Source organism: Triticum dicoccoides, chromosome 1B (assembly GCF_002162155.2).
Source record: "Triticum dicoccoides isolate Atlit2015 ecotype Zavitan chromosome 1B, WEW_v2.0, whole genome shotgun sequence".
Taxonomy (NCBI): Eukaryota; Viridiplantae; Streptophyta; class Magnoliopsida; order Poales; family Poaceae; genus Triticum; species Triticum dicoccoides.
The window spans coordinates 684042029-684058947 of record NC_041381.1 but is presented as its reverse complement, the minus strand read 5'-3'; positions in this window follow the sequence as shown (position 1 = coordinate 684058947).

The window sequence follows — 16919 nt, the reverse complement described above, 5'->3', positions numbered from 1 at the left end:
GCGGTGCCCCCCTCCACCATAGTCCTCCTCGATAATATTGTAGCGGTGCTTAGGCGAAGCCCTGCGATGGTAGAACATCAAGATCGTCACCATGCCATCGTGCTGACGGAACTCTCCCTTGACACTCGGTTGGATCGGAGTTCGAGGGACGTCATCGAGCTGAACGTGTGCTAGAACTCGGAGGTACTGTAGTTTCGGTGCTTGATCAGTCGGGCCGTGAAGACGTACGACTACATCAACCGCGTTGTTCTAACGCTTCCGCTTTCGGTCTACATGGGTATGTAGATTACACTCTCCCCTCTCGTTGCTATGCATCACCATGATCTTGCATGTGCGTAGGTAAATTTTTGAAATTACTACGTTCTCCAACAATACTTCTTCCTCAAGCTTACCATTGAGGAATGCACTTTTTACATCCATTTGATATAAAGTGATATTATGATGGTTAGCGTAAGCAAGTATTATGCGAATAGACTCAAGTCTAGCAATAGGTGCAAAAGTTTCATCGAAATCAATTCCTTCAACCTGTGTGTAGCCTTGAGCTACAAGTTGTACCTTATTCCTCACCACAAGGCCATTTTCATCTTGCTTGTTGCAGTAGATCCACTTTGTGCCAATGATGTTGTGCTTGCGAGGATCTGGACGTTTGACTAGTTCCTAGATGTCGTTGAGCTCGAACTGATGTAATTCTTCTTGCATAGCCTGAATCCGCTCAGGCTCCAGAAATGCTTCATCTACCTTAGTGGGCTCTGAGATAGAGACAAAAGCAAAGTGCCCACAAAAGTTAGATAAATGTGAAGATTTTGAGCAAGTGAGAGGACCTGGTGCTTCAATGTCATCAATGATCTTCTCAATTTGCACTTCGTTAGTAATGCAAGGATGAGTGGGTTGTCTTCGAGGAATTTGATCAGCATTCCCTTCAGGAGCATTTTCTTCAGCACCATTTTCTTCAAGTGCGCCAGCTCGGTGATCATCACGATCAGGAATGAATTCTTCAGCAGATTCTTCAGTAGGAATGACATCCTCAGTAGCCTTGGACTTGATAGAATCTTCAGATGTTGGTTCATCTATCACAGAAGGTAGGTGCTCTCTTTGCGAGCCATTAGTTTCATCGAACCGCACATCTACAGTTTCAACAACTTTGTGAAGAACGCTGTTGAATACTCTGTAGGTGTGTGAGTCCTTTCCATAACCAAGCATAAAACCTTCATGTGCTTTCGGTGAGAATTTGGAAGTGTGACGAGGATCTCTAATCCAACATTTAGCACCGAAGACTTTGAAATAACTCACATTGGGCTTTTTGTCAGTGAGGAGTTCATATGCATTTTTCTTGAAGAATTTGTGAAGATATACCCTGTTGATGACGTGACACCTAGTATCAATTGCCTCAATCCAGAAGCGACGAGGCGTCTTGTATTCGTCAAGCATAGTGCGAGCCATTTCAGCGAGGGTTCTGTTCTTGCACTCCACGACGCCATTCTGCTAAGGAGTATAAGGAGCATATAACTCATGAGTAATACCAAGTTCATCAAGATAGCCATCAAGACCAGAATTCTTGAACTCGGTCCCATTATCAGTTCTGATGTGCTTGATCTTCACACCCAAGTTGGTTGAAGCCCTCGAGGAAAATCGCTTGAAGACTTCCTGCACTTCATGTTTGTAAGTGAAAATGTGCACCCATGTGTAACGAGAATAATCATCAACAATAACAAATCCATATTGAGATGCATCATTCAGAATTGCAGAATAATGATTAGGACCAAAGAGATCCATGTGAAGCAATTCAAATGGACGAGTGGTAGTCATGACAGTCTTCGCTGGATGCTTGGCCTTTGTCATCTTTCTAGCTTCACAAGCTCCGCATAAGTGATCCTTGAGGAATTTGACATTCTCAATGCCAATGACATGCTTCTTCTTCGCAAGCGTGTGCAGATTCCTCATGCCAGCATGACCAAGTCATCGATGTCATAGCCAGCCTTCTGAAGCTTTTGCAAGTAAGCACACGGCTGGTTGCGGTCCTGTAGAGAAGCCAACAATATACAGATCTCCTCTCCTAAAGCCTTCGAAGACTTTGGAATGGTCAGCTTCCATGATCACAACACAACGATATCTTCCAAAGACAACAACCATATCGAGATCACAAAGCATTGAGACAGACATGAGGTTGTATCCTAAGGACTCGACAAGCATGACTTTGTCCATGTGTCGATCCTTTGAGATCGCAACCTTACCTAGACCCAATACCTGACTTTTGCCATTGTCAGCGAAGATGATATGCTTCAGATGTGACGGTGATAAAGGAGCATCCATCAATAGATTCTTGTCACCAGTCATGTGATTCGTACATCCACTATCGAGGACCCACTCGTTTGCTTTGGGTTGATAATCCTGCAGATGAATTAGTGCAACTTACAAACTCATATACTTCATCAGTCAAGAATATGACATCAATATCATTAGATCAATTTCATCAAGCAATATCACAGATAAATCAGTATGAGGACGTGAGAAATGAAAGATCATTTGTTCATGATTAGCCTGCGTCCTTTCAGGCACATTCAGGTCTCCAGCAAATTCTTCAGACGTTTTGAGCACTTTAGGAGACCTGACCCTGCATAAGAGATTAGTTCTTTTTCTTCACCACCCACATCTGAAGGGGTGGCAAAGAATTCATCACTCTGCGAGCACCATATGAGAAAGGTGCCATAGAAGCCAATCCGCTTCGTTTCACATAAGAGGGGTTATGGTAAGCATATGAATAAGCGGAGAAATTCTTCGAGGACTTATGAACATAATGATTTGAAGAATAACGCTCATATTCATAGCCCTTAGCTCTACCCTGCGAAACAGAGGGGTTAGCCCGATGATTATCATATGAGGATTTTGGTCCTTTTGAGGAATTTGCTCCATATGAAGAATTAGGTCCATATGAAGAATTTGATCTGGGGCACCTGTTCTTCACAGGTGGTGTCATGAGGACATTCACCTGAAGACTCTCAAGATAACTTTTGGGAACCCAGATTTTCTTAATAGGGGAACCGTTCCTGCAGTTAGTGCCAACATATTTAGCAAACACATCACCATTCTAATTTTTGAACAGTTTATAGTTGGAGTCAAATGACTTATCAGAAGAATGAGGAGATTCACAAGTAAAGCCAGATAAATTGGATCGAACAACTGGAGGTCCCTTTGCAGCAACACATGAGGTTTTGGGGTACTGCTCAGGCTTCCAATATGTTCCATCAGCATTGAGTTTCCTCTCAAAGGCAATACCCCCTTTCCTAGGGTTCCTATTGAGGATCAGCTTTTTGAGCACATCAAAAAGAATCTAATGCCCTTTGAGGCTTTTGTACATGCCTGTCGTGTACAATTCCTTCAGCCCTAGATCATTAGTAGTACTAGCAATGTCCTCAGATGAGGAATTAGTGATAGCAGAGACAGTTGAAGAATTTGTAACACTTGAAGCATTTGAACATTCACGTGAAGAATTAGCGGATTCACGTTCTATGCACTTCAGACATGGGGGAACAAATTCTTCCTGAGTGGCGCTGATTTGTTGAGCAAGTAATGAATCGCGCTCCTTCTGAAGATCTTCATAACTCACTCTTAGTTTCTCAAGATCTTGCTTTCTTTGAAGAAATTCATAAGAAAGCTTCTCGTGATCAGATAAGAGAGTGTTATGATGACTTTGAAGGTTGTCAAACTTAGACTGAAGTCTCTAAAGATTTTCAGTTAAGTCTTTAGTGCGATCCATTTCTTGACCCAACATATCATCGCTCTTATCTAGCATGTTTTGAAGCTTTTCGATAGCCTTTTGTTGTTTCATAGCAATTAGCAAGTTTAGAGTAACCGGGCTTAAGATTTTCATCAGATACATCCTCACTTGATTTAGAGGAGGGGTATTTAGTTACCTTGGCACCCTTTGCCATGAAGCAATAGGTGGGAGCGTAGTCATCATTGCCTTCATCAACATTGTTGGTGTCGCCATTTTCTTCAGAGTTGAAGATTGACTTGCTGACAAATGCGGTAGCAAGAGCTAGGCTTGCCACACCAGACTCAGACTCCTCGGATGCCTCTTCTTCCTCATGATCCTCAGATTCAGCCTCAGAATCCATTTCCTTGCCAATGGATGCTCGAGCCTTCTTGGAGCTGCTCTTCTTGTGAGATGAAGACTTTGAAGATTTTGATGATGAAGACTTTGAAGATTTCTTCTTCTTCTTGGCATCATCAGAACTACAATCCTTGTATTTCTTCTTCTTTAATTCCTTGTCCCACTGAGGACAATCTTGAATGTAGTGACCAGGTTTCTTGCATTTGTGGCACAACCTTTTATTGTAGTCACTAGATGAGGAATCGTTGCTCCTTGAGGATTTTCCAAAGCGACCACGTCTTGAGAACTTCTGAAATTTCTTCACGAGCAGTGCTAGTTCCTGGCTCAGTTCTTCATGATCACCAAGGCTGCTGGTAGAGTCTTCTTCCTTAGACTCAGAGACTGCCTTGGCCTTCAGAGCACGTGGTTTGCCATAGCTCGAACCATAGAGATATCTCTTCTCAGCAAGCTGGAACTCATGAGTGTTTAGCCTCTCGAGGATGTCAGCGGGATCAAGTGACTTGTAATCAGCACGCTCTTGAATCATCAGGGCCAGAGTGTCAAATGAAGAATCGAGCGATCTCAGCAATTTCTTCTCCACCTCATGGTTGGTGATGTCAGTGGCGCCAAGCGCTTGAAGCTCATTTGAAATATCAGTGAGGCGATCGAAGGTTTGTTGATCATTTTCATTGTCGAGTCTTTTGAAGTGGTTGAAGAGATTGCGAAGAACGTCGAACCGAGAGTCACGTTGAGTTGAGACTCCTTCGTTTACTTTGGAGAGCCTATCCCAGATAAGCTTAGCAGTTTCCAAAGCACTCACTCTACCATACTGCCCTTTACTCAGATGGCCACATATGATATCCTTCGCTTGAGAATCGAGTTGCTTGAATCTCTTCACATCAGCAACATTCAGGGAAGGTGTGACTGAGGGAACACCATTTTCCACAACATACCAGAGATTGTTATCAATTGCCTCAAGATGCATTCGCATCTTATTCTTCCAGTAGGGGTACTCCGTGCCATCTAAGGTAGGACACCCAGCAAAGACCTTGATCATACCTGCGGTCGACATAACTAGAACTCCAGGTGGTTAAACCAAAATCACACAGATCAAAGGAGTACCTTGCTCTGATACCAATTGAAAGTGCGTTATATCGACTAGAGGGGGGGGGGTGAATAGGCGATTTTTATGAATTCATCACTGAGGAATTTGCTGGAGAGGAAATTCCTTAGCGAAGAACTACTAGCAGTGGAATAAGTACTTAGAAGTAAACATAACAGAACACAAGCATAGTCATCATGATGAAATGAGGACGAGCACAGAGTATAGAAAACGTAAACACAGGATAACACAAGATGAAGACAAACAGACTGAAGAAATTGAGCTGAGGAAATTGAGAAAGTCTTCAGTCAAAGTCTTCAAAACAGATATGAACAAACACACAACAATACAGATGAGGAATTGAAAGAGTTGAGGAAATTGAACTAGTAAGCTCAGTGAAGACAATGATTTGGTAGACCAGTTCCAACTGCTGTCTCAGTTGTACATCTGGTTGGAGCGGCTGAGTATTTAAACTCGAGGACACCCAGTCCCGGACACACAGTCCTCACCGTATTATCCTTGAGCTAAGGTCACACAGACCTCGCCCAATCACTCGTGGTAAGTCTTCAGGTGACTTCCGAACCTTCACAAACTTGGTCACTCGGTGATCCACAATTCCTCTTGGATGCTCTAGACCTTGACGCCTAACCGTCTGGAAGAAGCACAGTCTTCAAAGGAAACAAGCGTCGAGTCCACGCAGGATCAATCTCTTCAGTGATGCTCAATCACTTTGGGGTTTTCTAGGTTTGGGTTTGGGATTTCCTCACTTGATGATTTTCACTCAAAGTCCTCGGAGGATGGGTTGCTCTCAAATGACAAGTGTCAGTTTCTCTCAGAGCAGCCAACCAACTAGTGGTTGTAGGGGGCGAATATTTATAGCTGGGGAGCAGCCCGACATGATAAGACATAAATGCCCTTGTCTGATATAACCGTTAGGTGGGTAGATATTTTGGGATAGCTAGCGCGTAGCACAGCAACAGTCGGAATATTTGAGGTTCGAATTCCTCAGGGCTATCATGTTCCTCACTTTGTAGGCAATCCGCACTGGCGAATTCCTAACTCTTTAGTCAGAACAAATTCCTCAGAGACCAGAAGAATTCGTCTCTGTCACTGAAGAATATGACTGAACTGTGCGAGATTTCCAATGGCTTCACTCGAAAGGATTGGTAGGTATAGGATTTTGAGTTGAGCATCACATGGAAAATTTTCCTTAGTATTTCCTCGACCCCCTTTAACAGTACGGTGTTTCCTATGACTCAAGAAAGAGAAAATGAAACAGTAAAAACAAGAGTCTTCATGCTTCATGTTCCTCGAATGATTACCAAGTCTTCAGGGTCACACCAATTTCTTCACTTTCAAAGTCTTCAGTCGAAGAACTTCATTTTTAGGGGTCAACTTTCTCTGTAAATATCAAACTCCTCATAGACTTATAGACCTGTGTACACTCACAAATGCATCAGTCTCTTAACCTATAAGTCTTCAATACACCAAAATCACTAAGGGGCACTAGATGCACTTACAAACTCTTCACACACTTGAAGACCTCACATGTTATCTGCTCTTGATTCGTTTCTCTAAGCGATGATTTTCTTCAAGATTCCTCAATGGTGTGGATTTTCAATCTGTACAACTCTGGAACCTAAGATTAAGAACGCTTAGTGAAATTCTTCAAGACTCATCTAGTCAAATTCCTCAAACCTATTCTTTTTGAAAACCTTCTGAGAACGCACATGACCTCTCCAAATTCCTCGCAACTATACTCTGTTCACAGGTACTCATGTCCACTGCTGAATCTCTAGGTTCTCATCAACTTAACTCATTTGCAGCGTTCCTCGAAGAAAAGTTGCACACCTATTCAAAAACTTCAGTTGTTCATATTCCTCAGCTGAAGAAAATGGCTGATAAGAAACCACAGAAGGGAGGAAAGAGGCCTAAGGTCAATACTGCTTTCGAAATCCCCGAGGACATATACAAGGATTACTGCACTCCTGATGAGGCCAAATTTGGCAAGAAGGACAAAAATCAGCGCAAGGTGCACATACAAAGGATAGAGAGGAGATGTGCACGGGAATGGAGGGAGTACAGGTATGTTACTCCCAAGTACATGAGGAAATTCGCACTCAATCCTCCATGCCCAAGACCTCCATTGGCACCTAGCCAATTGGCAGACCCCACCAGCCTTAAGAGCGGTGAGGATTATCCTGATGAATGGGCAAGGCGCCAAGCCAAACTGGCCAAACAAGCAAAGGAAGCAGTGAGGAAATTTAATGAAGACTCTGCTGCTGCTGCTACCACTGCTGAGGCCTCTTCTAGTAAGCCTAGGAAGGAGATGCCTAAGAATCCTACGCATAGGTCAAGTGCTTCTTCTTCAATGCCCTCACGACCAAGCTCCTCAGCAATGCCCTCAAGGCTAGATTCTTCAAAGCCCTCACGGCCTACTCCTCAGTCTGCTGCTCCTCCTCCAAAGTCCTTAGCTCCTCCAACAAAGTCTTCAGCTGCTTCGAACAAATCCTCTGCACCTGTGCATCTCGCCATGTGCCAAAGGACAACTGGCATCTCAATTGCCTCAGGAGCATCTGCAAGTTCCACTGCTGCACCAAATTCTTCAGTTGGCCCCTCTCTGCTGAAGAAAAAGGCCACTGCTGGATGAGGCCTTCGACCAAGTCCTCACAAGAAGCAGGTCGCTTTCCAAGTGCCCTCTGATGACGATGAGGCTGATGATGAAGAACTTGCCGAAATCATCAGAGACAGGCAAGCCAGGGCCGCTAGAGCCAAAGGCAGCAATGTGCCACTACTATTGGATCCAAAGTTGATCCTCGATTTCATTGATCTATGGCACAAAGACCCTAACACACCTTTGCCAGAGATGAATCTCACACCTGGTCAAAGTCATGTTCTTACTGCCTTCATTGAGGAAGAGAAGTGGAAATTTGAAGAAGGCAGAAGGCTGAAGAAAGCGCAATACAAAAAGCAGCGCTACCTCAAGGACAATGTCCTCACTCTTACCCCTGATCAACTCATTGCGTTGCAAACTGAAATCAAGCAACTGAGTGATGAATTCAATCGCTACTATGCTGATTGGAAGGGCGCCAAGGTCCGGTTCGTCAATTTGACGAAGAAACTCACTTCAAGTGCTGCTGCTCCTGTGCACGTTGAAGTTCCACAGGCTGAAGCATCTACTCAGCCTACTGAAGAACATGCCAGCACCGCTGATGACAATCAGGCTGCTAAAGAAAATGAGAGTACCAGGGCTGATGACTGCATTCCAGCCGCTGAATAAACTGCCAGGGCATCCACTAGCAGTGCACCTGAAGAAAATGAAGTAGTTAGGGCAACTGCATCAGTTGCGCCTGAAGAAACTGAACCAAAGTCCTCTGCACCTCCTGCACCTACACCCACTCCGATCTTTCCATCTGCATCAGATGCGAAGAAGACCAAGGCTGCAGAGCGTGCAGCTATGAAGAAAAGGAAGGCATCGACTTCATCAAATTCTTCAGCTTCGAAGAAGATGAAGCCTCTGACTAGCTCAATTGACAATCCAATTGATGCTGTTCCTGTCTCTTACATACCATGAAAGGACCTTGATCCTTTTGGTGAAGATTATGTGATTCCCAATGAATCCGATGAAGAGAATCCTTCTGCTGCTTCGACAGAGCAGTTGTATGAAGAAATTGAAGTGGACAAAATCCCTTCAACCCTAGTTGTTTCCTCACGTATGCCTCAGTTCACTGCTGAAGAGGCAGGTGTTGAAGAAATGGAAGATGGGGATGTGGACATTGGCTGTACCACACCTGTGCTGAATGATGACTTTTGGGAAAGTCATCACCCCAACTCTCTGATGTTCACTCCACTTCAAGAAATTCCTCAGTCCCCTGCTGCTACTGAAGTGCAAATGGGATCTAAAGAACCTCATGCAACCCCGTCTGTCCATGAAGAAATTCCAGCCACTAGTGCTGAAGATATTGTAAATGAAGAATTAAAGACCCAGGCTGCAACTGAAGAAGAGCCTGAAATTCCTCAGCCTGAGGAACGTGAGATTGCGATTCCTGAGGTGGTGATGCAAGTAACAAACACTCCTCAACCCAAGCCAAAGGATCCCTTCTCAAAGAAGCAAAAATTCAAGGCTGATGAATTCTTCAGCGAGCATGTGTTCTTCACTAAATTCAACCCATATGACAATGCTCGTCTTAGAAGAAAGCGTTTCTGGACTGCCAGCCAGGCCAACTTCTATTCTTCAGTACTCTTCAACAAGGACAAAGTCTTCGACCACCAGCATATTCCTCACGTGGACATGGAATCAATGCCTTTCTTCACACTAGTCCTCAGTATGATTCACGATGCAGGACTGCTCAACTTTTGCACTGACATAGTTGATTGGAATGAAGAGCTTATTCTTCAGTTCTATGCAACGCTGCACATCACTGGTGAAGCTGATGACATCAACTCTTGGGTGTTGGACCGGATGACCGAAAACACTTACTACAAGGCACCAGCCTTTGAATTGCTTCGTGCGTTGCCAATCAGTCCTCCACCTGAAGGTGCTCGTTGTCTGTACGATGAGCCTGAACTCACCGCTCATTACATGCAAGTGCTCATGAAGCCCCTGAAGCCTAGTCAAGCCCCAAGGACCAAATTCCTCGTGAAGGAATTGCTGTATGTGCCAAGAACCATCTATCGTATTCTGACGAAGACTATGAGTCCCATCAAAGGTCATGACTCATCTGATGACGAAATTATTGGGATGATGAAGAATATGCTATTCAACATCATACATGACATCCCTATCAATTATCATGATTTCATCATGAGGACTCTTGCAAATGTTGCACTTTCACCGTTTGAGCTGAAGCCTTATGCTCCATGGATCATGAGATTCCTCAGAACAAGGTCTTCACTCAACTACAAGGCTGACACTCTCAACCATGGCAGCTACTTGCCCCCGATTGAAGTCCTCAAACAGACATATTCTTCAGCTGAAGAAAAGGGCAAGGCACCAGCTGTTATCGATGAAGGCATTCGTCCATTGGATGGTCAGTTCCGCAAAGCTGCATCTTATTCCACCAATGATGACTCTGCTGTTGGGGAACGTTGTAGAAAATTAAAAATTTTCCTACAGTTTCACCAAGATCCATCTATGAGTTCATCTAAGCAATGAGTGATAGGAGAGAGATGCATCTACATACCACTTGTAGATCGCGTGCGGAAGCGTTCAAGGGAACGGGGATGATGGAGTCGTACTCGCCGTGATCCAAATCACCGATGACCAAGTGCCGAACGGACAACACGTCCGCATTCAACACACGTACGGAGAGGATGACGTCTCCTCCTTCTTGATCCAGCAAGGGGGAAGGATAGGTTGAGGAAGAAGGCTCCAGCAGCAGCACGACGGCGTGGTGATGGTGGAGAGGCAGTACTCCGACAGGGCTTCGCCAAGCACTCAACGGAGGAGGAGAGGTGTTTGGGGAGGGGAGGGGCTGCGCCTTGGATGTTGTTTGCAGCCCTCCCCTCGCCCCTCTATTTATAGGGGAAGGGGGAAGGGGGCCGCCCCCCTCTAGATGAGATCTAGAGGGGGGGGGGGGCGGCAAGGGAGGGGGCTTGCCCCCCAAGCAAGGGGGGCGCCCCCACTAGGTTTCCCCACCAACCCTAGGCGCATGGGCCCAAGGGGGGCTTTGCCCAGCCCTCTAGGGGCTGGTTCCCTGCCCCCTACAGCCCATGAGGCCCTCCGAGAGGGGTGGCCCCTCCCGGTGGACCCCCGGAACCCCTCCGGTGGCCCCGGTACAATACTGATATGCCCTCGAAACTTTCCGATGACCGTATGTCAACTTCCCATATATAAATCTTTACCTCCGGACCATTCCGGAACTCCTCGTGATGTCCGGGATCTCATCCGGGACTCTGAACAACATTCATTAGTCACATACAAGTCTTCCTAATAACCCTAGCGTCACCAAACCTTAAGTGTGTAGACCCTACGGGTTCGGGAGACATGCAGACATGACCGAGACGGCTCTCCGGTCAATAACCAACAGCAGGATCTGGATACCAATGTTGGCTCCCACATGCTCCTCAATGATCTCATCGGATGAACCATGATGTCAAGGATTCAATCAACCCCGTATACTATTCCCTTTGTCAGACGGTATGTTACTTACCCGAGATTCGATCGTCGGTATCCCAATACCTTGTTCAATCTCGTTACCGGCAAGTCACTTTACTCGTACCGTAATGCATGATCCCGTGACCAGACACTTGGTCACTTTGAGCTCATTATGATGATGCACTACCGAGTGGGCCCAGTGATACCTCTCCGTAATACAGAGTGACAAATCCCAGTCTCGATCCGTGTCAACCCAACAGACACTTTCGGAGATACCTGTAGTGCACCTTTATAGTCACCCAATTACGTTGTGACGTTTGGTACACCCAAAGCACTCCTACGGTATCCGGGAGTTACACGCTCTCATGGTCTAAGGAAGAGATACTTGACATAGGAAAAGCTCTAGCAAAACGAACTACACGATCTTGTGCTATGCTTAGGATTGGGTCTTGTCCATCACATCATTCTCCTAATGATGTGATCCCGTTGTCAACGACATCTAATGTCCATAGTCAGGAAACCATGACTATCTGTTGACCAACGAGCTAGTCAACTAGAGGCTTACTAGGGACGTATTGTGGTCTATGTATTCACACGTGTATTACGATTTCCGTATAATACAATTATAGCATGAATAAAAGACAATTATCATGAACAAGGAAATATAATAATAATCCTTTTATTATTGCCTCTAGGGCATATTTCCAACAGTATCCCACTTGCACTAGAGTCAATATTCTAGTTACATTGTGATGAATCGAACACCCATAGAGTTCTGGTGTTGATCATGTTTTGCTCGCGGAAGAGGTTTAGTCAACGGATCTGCGACATTCAGATCCGTATGTCCTTTGCAAATATCTATGTCTCCATCTTGAACATTTTCATGGATGGAGTTGAAACGACGCTTGATGTGCTTGGTCTTCTTGTGAAACCTGGGCTCCTTGGCAAGGGCAATAGCTCCAGTGTTGTCACAGAAGAGTTTGATAGGCCCCGACACATTGGGTATGACTCCTAGGTCGGTGATGTGCTGCCTCCGAGGCTGCCATGTACTCTGCTTCACATGTAGATCCCGCCACGATGCTCTACTTGCAGCTGCACCAGCTAACTGCCCCACCATTCAACATATACACATATCCGGTTTGTGACTTAGAGTCATCCAGATCTGTTCGAAGCTAGCGTCAACGTAACCCTTTACGACGAGCTCTTCGTCACCTCCATAAACGAGAAACATGTCCTTTGTCCTTTTTAGGTACTTCAGGATATTCTTGACCGCTGTCCAGTGTTCCTTGCCGGGATTACTTTGGTACCTTCCTACCAAACTTACGGCAAGGTTTACATGAGGTCTGGTACACAGCATGGCATACATAATAGATCCTATGGCTGAGGCATAGGGGATGACGCTCATCTCTTCTTTATCTTTTGCCGTGGTCTGGCATTGAGCCGAGCTCAATCTCACACCTTGCAATACAGGCAAGAACCCTTTCTTGGACTGATCCATTTTGAACTTCTTCAAAATCTTATCAAGGTATGTGCTTTGTGAAAGACCTATGAGGCGTCTCGATCTATCCCTATAGATTTTGATGCCTAATATGTAAGCAGCTTCTCCAAGGTCCTTCATTGAAAAACACTTATTCAAGTAGGCCTTAATGTTGTCCAAGAATTCTATATCATTTCCCATCAAAAGTATGTCATCTACATATAATATGAGAAATGCTACAGAGCTCCCACTCACTTTCTTGTAAACGCAGGCTTCTCCATAAGTCTGCATAAACCCAAACGCTTTGGTCATCTCATCAAAGAGAATGTTCCAACTCCGAGATGCTTGCACCAGCCCATAAATGGATCGCTGGAGCTTGCATACTTTGTTAGCATTCTTAGGATCGGCAAAACCTTCCGGCTGCATCATATGCAGCTCTTCCTTCAGATAACCGTTAAGAAATGCCGTTTTGACGTCCATCTGCCATATCTCATAATCATAGTATGCGGCAATTGCTAACATGATTCGGACGGACTTAAGCTTCGCTACGGGAGAGAAAGTCTCATCGTAGTCAATCCCTTGAAATTGCCGATAACCCTTAGCGATGAGTCAAGCTTTATAGATGGTGACATTACCATCCGCGTCCGTCTTCTTCTTAAAGATCCATTTGTTTTCTATCGCTCGCCGATCATCGGGCAAGTCAGTCAAAGTCCATACTTTGTTTTCATACATGGATTCTATCTCGGATTGCATGGCTTCTAGCCATTTGTTGGAATTTGGGCCCGCCATCGCTTCTTCATAGTTCGAAGGTTCACCGTTATCTAACAACATGATTTCCAGGACAGGGTTGCCATACCACTCTGGTGTGGAACGTGTCCTAGTGTTTCCAGGACAGGGTTGCCATACCGCTCTGGTGTGGACATGAGTTCCAGTTCAGTAGCAACTTGATCCGAAGTACCTTGATCATCATCATTAGTTTCCTCTCCAGTCGGTGTAGGCACCACAGGAACATTTTCCTGAGCTGCACTACTTTCCGGTTCAAGAGGTAGTACTTCATCGAGTTCTATTTTCCTCCCACTTACTCCTTTCGAGAGAAACTCCTTTTCCAGAAAGGATCCATTCTTGGCAACAAAGATATTGCCTTCGAATCTAAGGTAGAAGGTATACCCAATGGTTTCCTTAGGGTATCCTATGAAGACGCATTTTTCCGACTTGGGTTCGAGCTTTTCAGGTTGAAGTTTCTTGACATAAGCATCGCATCCCCAAACTTTTAGAAATGATAGCTTAGGTTTCTTCCCAAACCATAATTCATACGGTGTCGTCCCAACGGATTTAGACGGTGCCCTATTTAAAGTGAATGTAGCTGTCTCTAGAGCGTATCCCCAAAATGATAGCGGTAAATCGGTAAGAGACATCATAGATCGCACCATATCCAATAGGGTGCGATTACGACGTTCGGACACACCGTTACACTGAGGTGTTCCAGGCGGTGTGAGTTGTGAAACGATTCCACATTTTCTTAAGTGTGTACCAAATTCGTGACTTAAATATTCTCCTCCACGATCTAATCGTAAGAATTTTATCTTTCGGTCACGTTGATTCTCTACTTCATTCTGAAATTCCTTAAACTTTTCAAAGGTCTCCGACTTGTGTTTCATTAAGCAGACATACCCATATCTACTTAAGTCATCAGTGAGAGTGAGAACATAACGATATCCTCCGCGAGCCTCAACGCTCATTGGAACACACACATCAGTATGTATGATTTCCAACAAGTTGGTTATTCGCTCCATTGTTCTGGAGAACGGAGTCTTGGTCATTTTGCCCATGAGGCATGGTTCACATGTGTCAAATGATTCATAATCGAGAGACTCAAAAAGTCCATCAGCATGGAGCTTCTTCATGCGCTTGACACCAATGTGACCAAGGCGGCAGTGCCACAAGTATGTGGGACTATCATTATCAACTTTACATCTTTTGGTATTCACACTATGAATATGTGTAACATTACGTTCGAGATTCATTAAGAATAAACCATTGACCATCGGGGCATGACCATAAAACATATCTCTCATATAAATAGAACAACCATTATTCTCGAATTTAAATGAGTAGCCATCTCGCATCAAACGAGATCCTGATACAATGTTCATGCTCAAACTTGGCACCAAATAACAATTATTGAGGTTTAAAAGTAATCCCGTAGGTAAATGTAGAGGTAGCGTGCCGACGGTGATCACATTGAACTTGGAACCATTCCCGACGCGCATCGTCACCTCGTCCTTCGCCAGTCTCCGCTTATTCCGCAGCTCCTGCTGTCAGTTACAGATATGAGCAATGGCACCGGTATCAAATACCCAGGAGTTACTACGAGTACTGGTAAGGTACACATCAATTACATGTATATCAAATATACCTTTAATGTTGCCGGCCTTCTTGTCCGCTAAGTATTTGGGGCAGTTCCGCTTCCAGTGACCCTTCCCTTTGCAATAAAAGCACTCAGTCTCAGGCTTGGGTCCATGCTTTGACTTCTTCCCGGCAACTGGCTTACCGGGCGCGGCAACATCTTTGCCGTCCTTCTTGAAGTTCTTCTTACCCTTGCCCTTCTCGACCTTTGTGGTCTTATTGACCATCAACACTTGATGTTCTTTCTTGATTTCAACCTCTGCTGACTTCAGCATTGAAAATACTTCAGGAATGGTCTTCACCATCCCCTGCATATTGTAGTTCAACACAAAGCTCTTGTAGCTCGGTGGGAGCGACTGAAGGATTCTGTCAATGACCGCCTCGTCTGGGAGGTTGATCTCCAGCTGGGACAGGCGGTTGTGCAACCCAGACATTTTGAGTATGTGCTCACTGACAGAACTGTTTTCCTCCAACTTACAACTATCGAACTTGTCGGAGACTTCATATCTCTCGACCCGGGCATGAGCTTGAAAAACCATTTTCAGCTCCTTGAACATCTCATATGCTCCGTGTCGCTCAAAACGCTTTTGGAGCCCCGGTTCTAAGCTGTAAAGCATGCCACACTGAACGAGGGAGTAATCATCAGCACGTGTCTGCCAAGTGTTCATAACATCTTGGTTCTCTGGGATTGGTGCTTCACCTAGCGGTGCTTCTAGGACATAATCTTTCTTGGCTGCTATGAGGATGATCCTCAGGTTCCGGACCCAGTCCGAATAGTTGCTGCCATCATCTTTCAGCTTGGTTTTCTCTAGGAACGCGTTGAAGTTCATGTTGACATGAGCGTTGGCCATTTGATCTACAAGACATATATTTGCAAAGACTTTAGACTAAGTTCATGATAATTTAGTTCATCTAATCAAATTATTTAATGAACTCCCACTCAGATTAGACATCCCTCTAGTCATCTAAGTGTTACACGATCCGAGTCAACTAGGTCGTGTCCGATCATCACGTGAGACGGACTAGTCATCACCGGTGAACATCTCCATGTTGATCGTATGTTCCATACGACTCATGTTCGACCTTTCGGTCTCTGTGTTCCGAGGCCATGTCTGTACATGCTAGGCTCGTCAAGTTAACCCTAAGTGTTTTGCATGTGTAAAACTGTCTTACACCTGTTGTATGTGAACGTAAGGATCTATCACACCCGATCATCACGTGGTGCTTCGAAACGACGAACTTTAGCAACGGCGCACAGTTAGGGGGAACACTTTCTTGAAATTATTATAAGGGATCATCTTATTTACTACCGCCGTTCTAAGTAAACAAGATGCATAAACATAATAAACATCACATGCAATTATATAATAGTGACATGATATGGCCAATATCATATAGCTCCTTTGATCTCCATCTTCGGGGATCCATGATCATCTTCGTCACCGCATGACACCATGATCTCCATCATCGTGTCTTCATGAATTTGTCACGCCAACGACTACTTCTACTTCTATGGCTAACGCGTTTAGCAATAAAGTAAAGTACTTTACATGGCGTTCTTCAATGATACACATGTCATACAAAAAATAAAGACAACTCCTATGGCTCCTGCCGGTTGTCATACTCATCGACATGCAAGTCGTGATTCCTATTACAAGAACATGATCTCATACATCACAATATATCATTCATCATTCATCACAACTTCAGGCCATATCACATCACATGACAATTGCTGCAAAAACAA